This window comes from Elephantulus edwardii, unplaced genomic scaffold (assembly GCF_000299155.1).
Source record: "Elephantulus edwardii isolate Elephantulus edwardi_28Jun2011 unplaced genomic scaffold, EleEdw1.0 scaffold00002, whole genome shotgun sequence".
NCBI classification, from domain to species: Eukaryota; Metazoa; Chordata; class Mammalia; order Macroscelidea; family Macroscelididae; genus Elephantulus; species Elephantulus edwardii.
This window is the reverse complement of record NW_006399752.1, coordinates 47,247,070-47,253,995: the sequence shown is the minus strand read 5'-3', so window position 1 is coordinate 47,253,995 and position 6,926 is coordinate 47,247,070. Positions and strand designations below refer to the sequence as shown.

The 6,926-nt window shown below is 36.3% G+C and overlaps 1 protein-coding gene across 1 annotated transcript in view; it reads right to left on the bottom strand.

Annotated features, from left to right (window-relative positions):
• Positions 1-6,926, bottom strand: part of EML5 (echinoderm microtubule associated protein like 5) — a 197,726-nt gene that overhangs the window by 118,904 nt on the left and 71,896 nt on the right. The gene's annotated exons all lie outside the window — the stretch shown is intronic.

The following is a 6,926-nucleotide window of genomic DNA, read 5'->3' as shown; positions in this document are numbered from 1 at the left end:
TTAAGAGATAAGAAGACTTCTATTATTTCAACAACACAAGTTAGTATGTATATATTGTATGTATATATTACTGAGTAACATCACATCGGAGCTGGCTCACACTTGAGGTCCCCCTGCCCAACTCAGCAGGTTTTCAGAAGCTCTAAATTGCATGAGAAGAGACTGTCCATTCTTCTCCTGCCAAACAACTAGTAGGTATGAACTTTGTGCCTTTGTGTTGGTAGTGCAACTCCTTACCTCTAGGTCATTAGAGCTATTACTATATAAAGCAAAATGAAGATGCATACATATATATTATTATATAAAACTATAAAAAGGATGAATATTCAGATGTGCTATTTTTATTTCAACTGCTGACTTTTAAATTTTATTTTAACCCCAGATTTTTAAAACAGAAACCAAATTCCTTCTAATTAGGTACAGATGAACCAAGGAAGTTAAAAATAATTTTCTTTTTTAAATTTTATATTGGTTTAGAAATATTTTTAAATGATCTTTGAACTGAGTTCCTAAAATAATATTAAGTATTGATTCAGACACAAAAATGAACGTCTTAAATATAAGTTTCTAAAGCTGTGGAGGTAAGAGGGGAGGAGGAAAGAGAACAGAAGTGAAATCAGCGAGGAGGGAGGGAGAAATGTTCCAAGTTGATAAATGGACATTTTCAGCTTCTAAAGTTTTCAAATACCCAATTTAGGCAGTCAGATCCAATTTGTTTCAGTAACATTCATTGTGTACTTTGTTTCAGGCCACTAGGATACAAAGATGAACTTACCTTCTTCTGTGGGAGACAGATATAAAGTAATTATGTTAAAATGTGCAACAGGACTAAAAACATGCATGAAGTTTCCTAAGAAATACTGAAAGAAAGGTTAAGAATAGACTAAAAGCAAGAAGGAGCCAAGGATGGGTGTTGATTTGAGCAAAGAGCCCAAAGCATATCTAAATATTAAAGAGGGAAGATTTTCCAAGAAAAATACTATGGACCTTAGAAAAATCATGGTACTCGCATATCTGAGTTGGGTGACTTCAGATTTGAACTAAAAGTTCGATTTTGAAATACACTCTGATTTTCTTCAGGTTTTGGTAAAAAGTTTTACTACTTAGGAAAGAAATAAGGCAAAGATCATGATTTCTAACCGGAAAGAAGAATTACTTGGTGCCTTTTTTTAAAATTATTTTATTAATTTTAATGAACGTTTACAGAGATTTTGGATTTCGATTCATTCGTTGTTGCATTTTTCTCCCCGCCCACCCCTCCCTCCCAGTTTACTCTTATCTTTGAAAAGAAAAAGAAAAATTCTTTCATTGGTGTACGATCCGCCCCCCCTCCCCCCCCAGTACACTCCACTATGCAGCCTTCATTCTGGTATCTTTCCAGTTTTAGTATATGTGCTGCCGAAGCAAACTCTACTTGGTGAAACAGATGAGGAAGAAAACTGTTTAAAAGGGATATGTGATTAGGTATTTTTGTCATGACAGGAGTCCAGACCTAAGGCTACATGGTGGAGTGGACCTGGGGGAGGGTTTGTAAAACAATGAAAGAATTTTTCTTTTTCTTTTCCAAGAGGGTAGTGTACTAGGGGTGAGGGAGGGGAGGGGAGAAAAGCGCAACAATGAATGAATGGAAATAAAAAAAAATTTTTAAAAAAGATTGCTTGGACAACTAGCCTTGAAGACCACACCCTAATGGCAGAATAACAGAACAGACACAATGAAATAAAGTTACAGTCTTTCAGTAACTCTGTAGCTTAAGAAGCCATAGAAATGAGGCTGCATTTTGAATAATATCTTTTCTCCCCCTTTTCTTGTTATGTGCCCTCCAATCGATTTGACTGGCACAGGAGGAGACAGTACCTCCTTCTCCCACAGAGAATCTGGTGGATTTGAAGGAACTGCGTGCTTTTGGGATTGCAGCGCAGTTTCTTACCACTAGGACACCAGAGCTCCAGAGGCTGGATTTTGAATGATAGAATTTTATATTATGATTTATTCATCACAAGTACCCTTTATATACCTATAAATAAAGGGATTATATGCATGGATCTCCCCTGATGGACTACACAGGAATGAACCACATCTATAAAGAGTAGATGGAAAAGCTCAGTATCAGCAGTCAAAAAATAGGCCAGGGGCTGACTGTGGAACTGACCATCAGCTACTCAGGTGCAAGTTCAAACAGAAGCTAAGGAAAATGAAACAAATTCACAAGAACCAAATTATGACCCCTCATCTATCCCAACTGAAATTAAAAATATCTCAGTTTGAATTTTGTAAATAAACTAGTATAATAGTATAAATAATATTATATAATTATATTATTGTATAATATGAAATGACACCATAATGTAAATAATATACTAATATTTTTTAAAAGTAAAAATTTAAAAAAGAAAGAATAGATTTTATGCACTGGCCACTAATGTCTGAAAAGCAGACAAGTTGTGGGATGACAAGAAGTAGTAAGCAAAAAGTTATTACAAAGACAGGAAAGAAAGATGAAAATGAAGTCAGAAGAGACTCTGAAACTTTCACTAGAATGTTTAGAGGCCAAAAGAGAAGAAATAAACAGATTTCAAAGGGTAATTCAAGAAGAAAGCTGGACTTTGAAAATCAAAACAAGAAGTTTGGAATTTCTCAAACTGAAAGAATGATAAAACAATTTTTTTTAAAAAATTACATTTGGTTTGCTCACAAACTTTGAATACATTGTGTTTCACACTATTCTTTCTTCGTATTGTGTTTTGTACAATCATTCCCATGCATTATATTTTAGTAAATCAATCACCATTAGACCTTGTCCATCATTACCTTTACAGAGTAAGATTAAATCTTTAAAATTATGTTTTCAGATACCTGCCAGATCCTTTCCATTTCCTTCATCCACTCCCTCCACCCACCAAAATGTGCAACCCTATGATTTCGCCCCGACCCATCCTCACCCTTCTGCTCCCACCCATTTCCCCCTTGGGTCCCCATACATGTTTTACTAGTTATCCTTCTATTTTTACAATAATGGTCATATGCAGTATTTGTCATTATGAGACTGAGTTCGTTCACTCAGCTCTCCAGTCTCTCCTAAGTTATGTATTATTTTTTGAAAGCATTTCTCCTGAGTGCTGCATAGTCTTTCACTATGTTAATGTGCCACAATTTCTCAATCCATTAGGCTGTAATTGGACATCTGGGTTTTTTTTTTTCATGCTCTTGCAATGATGAATAACACTGCTAAGAACAAATTTAAGTCTAGAGTTGCAATGCTGAATTCCATAGGCAAAATACTGAGAGATGCAGGAGGCATCAAAGGAAGATGGAATACACACAATCACTGTTCCCAAAAGAACAGCTTGACATTGAACATTTTGAAGAAGTAGCATGTGATCAAGAACCAATGGTCTTTGTACCTCTTGGCCCTTCTATTCCCTAGATGTACACACCCCCAATGGCTCATGGAGTGGTGAAGTAACAAGGTAACATAGGAGCCTGGATGACAGAAAACCACTCACTGACTTCTGACTGGTACATGAGGGTGATATAAGTCTTTAGCTGTGTCTGAGCCACTGTACAGCCAAAGACCTATCAGTGACAGCAGTTAGTGATTATCTTAATACAGTCCTAATTAGAAAAGGAACACCACACTGAATCCAGAATTATAGTACTTAAGCTTTTTTTGATAAAAATTATCTTTGTCTTAAACTTTGCATGGCAATATATTTTTATCCCCTATGTGGCATGGTGTGTTCATGGCTGATTCTGTTTTTTATTGATCCACACTCTGGTGGTGGCCTAGTGGCAAGAAGCAGCACTGCAATCCCAAAGGCACAGGTTCAAGGTTACCAGAAGCTCCGCTGGAGAAGGATGGGCAATCTTTTCTCATGCAATTAACTGTGTCGGAAAACCCACCAGAGGGGCGGCTATAGGTTGGTTCCAACTCGACTGTACTCAACAACTGAAGGGATGCTCAGTGAGTTCCTACAATTCCGCAAGACCAAGACCACCACAGTGCATAAGGGAGATCTAGTGGCTTAGTGGTAAAGAATTGTGCTATCAACCCAAGTGTACATGGTTTGAATCCACTCGCTGCTACACGAGAAAAAGATAGGCAATCCCCTCCTTCGTGCTGTGAGTTGGTTCCAATATTACACACCGCCACCACTCCATAGAATTTTCAAGGCTGTAAATCTTATTGGGAGGAGACTTCCGTTCTTTCTTCTACAGAGAAATCTAAACTCCTCTACTTTTGGAACTTGGATTAACATGTCTGAAGCAAAGTCATATTATGCCTACTTCTGGTTTAAATTCCAATGTAGGGAATGAATGGGAGTTTTCTCAATAGAAAATGAGAACTGAGATATAAAGGTCATTTTGTAGCAGAGATAGTAATATTGATGATAGGAGAAATTACTCAAATTCTATTTCAGAAGGCTAGTAAGGATACACGGACAAAAGCAAAGGTGGGGGGTTGATGTCAGAAGAGTCTGAGGACAGCTGAGGGTAAAATAACTGAAGGTCATGTAGGTCTGGTTAGAATTTTGGTTTTTATTTTTTTAGTTTAAGCTAGGATAAATAATATTAATCAGATCACTAGAACAGTTCCAATGTAAAGGATTAATTAAAGAAGTATTAAGACTAGAAGGAAAGCCAATTAATTACATGGCTACTTCAGATGGTGTTTACTTGGACTGTATAAATAAGTAAAGTGATTAGAAATACATGCTATTATATCATTTACAAGCTTTGGTGATTAACTATAAGGACCACATCATGCATTTTCAATCACCTCATAAAAACATGTAAAATCTGGACAATGAATAACAAATACCAAAAATAAATGTGTAGTTTCTGTTGTGTGCCATAGAATTGGAACCAACTTATAGCTGACCCTCCAGCAAGTTTTCAGAAGCAGTTAATCACATGAGAGGAGACTGCCCAGCCCTTCACTGTGGAGCAGGTGGTGGATTTGAACCACATCACATGCTTTTGGGATTGCTGTGTAGCTTCTTTCCAGTAGGCCACCAGGGCTCCCTAAAAAAATACAAAAAGGAATTAGTGTTTTTGAATAATGGTACTGACAGTGAATACTGATTATACCACAACTGCCAAGAAAACAAACAAATCTGTCTTAGAAACAACAAGCAGACTTCTCCTTGAGAGGGAGGGTGATGAGACTTTGCCTTAGGTACTTTCCACATGTTATCATTGAGTTTCCAAGACCATCAATCACTTGCGAGAAGATGTCCGTCCAGCTTTCTCTCAACAGGTCTGGCCTCTGGGTTGGCAGTACACAGTACAACTCCCTACAGACTAAGCCACCAGAGCACCCCTTTTAACATAAAGATGGCGATAAAAGCCACACTGGAAAGGAGGTAAAAAAGGGATGAGTTAATTGGAAAAAAGCCAAAAGTTTAGATAATTTCTGATAATTTCACATGAAAGGAAAAACCCCAATGAATTAGTCATAATCACATAGTTGAACCTTTAGCAGAGACTGTAAATCACACAGAAAGAGAAAGCCCATCTTTCTGTTACAGAGCAGCTGGTATATTTGAACTGCTTGCCTTTGGGTTGGCAGAATAAAGGCTTAGACACTAGACCACCAGAGCTGCATGAAAGCAGGAGGAGTATAGAAAGATGATATAACTGGAGAGGGGGGGAAATTAAGATAAAACAGATATATGTTTTTATAATTAAAGTCTAGTCTATATCCTGCAAAGAATCTTATTCCATCATCTTCAGCATACAATCTTACCAGTATTTGTCAAGGCCCTCAACAAAGTCTCCCTAACTATTCATGCAAATGAACAGCCATTTAGTTTTTACAGGATGATTCAGCCCAGTGCAATTCAAGGCTTCATGTATGAATAGATTTCTTATTTTTTAAAATAATTGGAACGTTTCACAAATTCTATGATTGCTCTGTTTTTTAAAATTTATATCACAATGAAAAATAATGTACTGGAAAGAGATAAGATATATTTATCTTTTGTCTTTGCTTTGGTACACTACCTCATTACTCAATTTAATAATCAGTGTGTTAAAATTCTAATCTCTTATTTTCCTTCAACCATAATGTAACAATTCCTATTGAAAATATGTTAGCTCTACCACATTTATAAATCCCACACTATTATATGGAGAATACACAGGGAATCCAGAAGAAACAATAATCAGAAATACTTAGAAGGATTAAGAGTATTTTGTGAGCTAGAATTTTATCTCTAAACTATAAAGTAATTTTACAGTCAGACTAAACATTGCAATGATCCTATCAGCAGTGCTGAACTGAGACATTAAGGTACTGACTTACGAAAGAGAAAAATTTTATTCTTCCATTTTCTTGCACACAAAACTTGAAAAGCCAGGTACAGGTACAATTACTATTTAATAATTACTATTCTTTAATATGTGTCAGTATATGATATGAACTTGAGGTGCTTTACATGCATCTTAACATCTTATCAGATCTTTTAAGGTAAGCATTTAAAAAAAAAAGTACTTCATTTAAAAAAAGGACTTTCAACATTCAAATTCTTTTGGACCAAAAGAAGTGAAACTGATTACAAATATTAAATACTATCTATAAATAAGATCCAAATATTTCTTTATTAAGTCTAACTTTAGCATGTTGTTGTTATGTATTGTAGAGTCAAAATTGACTGATAGCTGACCCACTATTGGGTTTTCAGAGGCAGTTAATTGCATGGGAGATTTCCCATACTTCTCTCACAGAGAAGCTGGAGGGATTCAAACCACTTCCCTTCAGGACTGCAATGCAGCTTCTTGCCATTAGGCTACCAGAGCTCCCTAACCTTAGCATACGCAAGATTTTAACCAACCAATGAACATAAATGAGGAGAGGGTAAAGGACTGCAGCCTTCTGTATGGACTGAGGCTCACTGTCAAGAAGACAAAGATTCTCACCACTG